This window comes from Cherax quadricarinatus, chromosome 32 (genome assembly GCF_038502225.1).
Source record: "Cherax quadricarinatus isolate ZL_2023a chromosome 32, ASM3850222v1, whole genome shotgun sequence".
In the NCBI taxonomy this organism is placed as follows: Eukaryota; Metazoa; Arthropoda; class Malacostraca; order Decapoda; family Parastacidae; genus Cherax; species Cherax quadricarinatus.
The window spans coordinates 20,407,863-20,410,362 of NC_091323.1; positions in this window are offsets into that span (position 1 = coordinate 20,407,863).

Here is a 2,500-nt window from a genome sequence, read left to right on the forward strand (position 1 = left end):
AGAAGAGGTGAAGAAATTACTGAGCAGGCCAGTTACCTGGAAGTCAAAATGACCAGATAATATCTGTCCGTGGGTTTTGAAAGGGATGGGGGGGAGGGGGGCGGTAGTAGCCCTGTGCGAACCACTAACCACAATCTTCAACAAGTCATTTGATACAGGGCAACTATCAGAGAGGTGGAAGATAGCAGTAGTAGTCCCAGTATTTAAGAATGAGGATAGACAGACAGCATTAAACTACCGGACATTTTAAGTATGCAAGATCATAGAGCAGATAATTAGAAGAGTGATGAAGCACCTGGAGAGTAGTAGTTGCATAAACAACTCGCACGGTTCTTGAGGTGGTAAATCCCGTCTCATAAATCTGCTGAGGTTCTGTGAGAAGCTAACAGAATTGAGACTGAAGGGAAATGGGTAGCCTACATTTTTTTTTGATAAAAATGTTTTGGACACAGTATTACACGTGCAACTGGGACAAAAGATAGAGGCGAGCAGGAATAACAAGGAAGGCAATACAGTTTATTGAAGAATACCGAACAGGAAAATAAAAAGCATCATACTAGGAAGAGGTGTCAGGTGAGGTTCCACATAGATCAGCATTGGGACCGGTACTATTTATTATGTTCTTACAAGACATAAAGGAAGAAATAGACGTGTCTGTGTTCACAGATGTGAAATACACAAGGAAAATACAAGCAGGCGAGGACAAGGAGAGTCTACAGAACAGGATATGCTGCAGGATTGATTTAAGAGGTTATTGGAAATTAACCCCAACAAATGCAAAAATAAGACATTTGAGGACTGGCAAAGAAGACCAGAAATAAAGTACAATATCCGGCCACAAAGGCTGTAAATCTGACTGAATGAGAAATACCTCGAGGTGAGCATAGCACAGTCTGGCAGATATCAAACAAATAACCTCTGTAGCAAATACTCGTCTAGCAAATCAAAGAAATGTTTTCAGGAAACTCTACGAGGAGTCAATATAAAACACATGTCAAGACCATTTTGGAGTATGAGGCACCAGTGTGGAGCCCATACCTGAGTCAGCATGTCAAGGAAATGGAAAATGTTAAACGTTTTCAGTGAGACTAGTCCCAGAGCTTCAAGGTATGAGCCAAGAAGAGAGATTAAAGTTGAACCAGAAAATATTAAAAAACCGAATCAGGGAAGATATGATAACGGCATAAAAAATCCTGAGAGGTGTCACAATTAACTACGCTTAGGAGAGGACACTTATGACGACGTGCCAGTCCGAGAAAGAAAATACCAAGTGTGGTATGACAAACGTCCAGGAGGGACGGCAACACTGTCTTATATTAAGGTAATTTTTTAATTGTTGCAGCCCCGGTTATGTGACTTTGATTCTTTCGAGAAGTATTGATAAGGTGGACAAGGATCATAATATTCGAGAGGCGGGAAACAGGTACACTAGGGCACAACTAAAAGGCAAAAATAGAGATGAATCATAGCGATATTAGGTAATATTTCTTGAGCTTCAGAGCAGTCAAAACATGGAAGACCCCGGAGAGGTAAGTGACAGAGGCGAGATCCATACACAAGTTCAGTGACAGGTAAGATAGCGCTCAGACAGCAAGGAGAGTGAACCCAGTAGTGGCCAGTTGAGAGGCTGAGCCAGGAGCTACGACCCAACCCCTGCAACCACAAATAGCCGAGTACAATGAGGTGATGAACTGGACACATGTGTAATATCTGTGTCTAGTGTTAGCTGGTCAGTATTAAAACACATGCAACACCTGGGTATCTTTATTGTTGAAATGTTTCGCCTACGCTGATTACATCATCTTCATCTCACTACTACACTTACTGCCTCTGTATTTGACTGAAGAAGCCTACTGTGTAGGCGAAACGTTTCATCAATTAAGATACCCAACTGTTGCACATGTGTCTTAATCATCAACTGTATACTATCATTACAATGATAAAAACACATAAATATAACAGACACACACACACACACACACACACACACACACACACACACACACACACACACACACACACACACACACACACACAAAAACACACAAACACACACAAACACACACACAAACACACACACAAACACACACACTGGGGCAGAGAACAAGCGCTGGTAATACCTACTGTTAGCTTGATAAATAGTCTTCTGTCCCGTTAAAGGTCTTGGGAAACCTGATGAGAAATGCCCCCAGCTTAGTCGCTATGGTGGTGAGAAATGAAGATGTGGGGAGGGGGAAGTGGGAATGGGGATGGAGTGGTAGGAAGGGGGAGTGGAAGAGGTGGAAAGGAAAGAGAGATGGGAGTAAGAAGGATAAAACGAACAAAAGCGATGCGAAGAGAAAAGGGAAAGGAATGAAAAAGAGAAAACAGACATAACAAGGAGGGAGGAGACGAGACGTAAAGATAGAAGGGGAGGCGAGAGGATTAGTGAGAAGAAGAGACAACAGGAAAGACACGTGGAAACAAGAGTAAATATGAAAAGAGAAGATTGAAGAGAAGA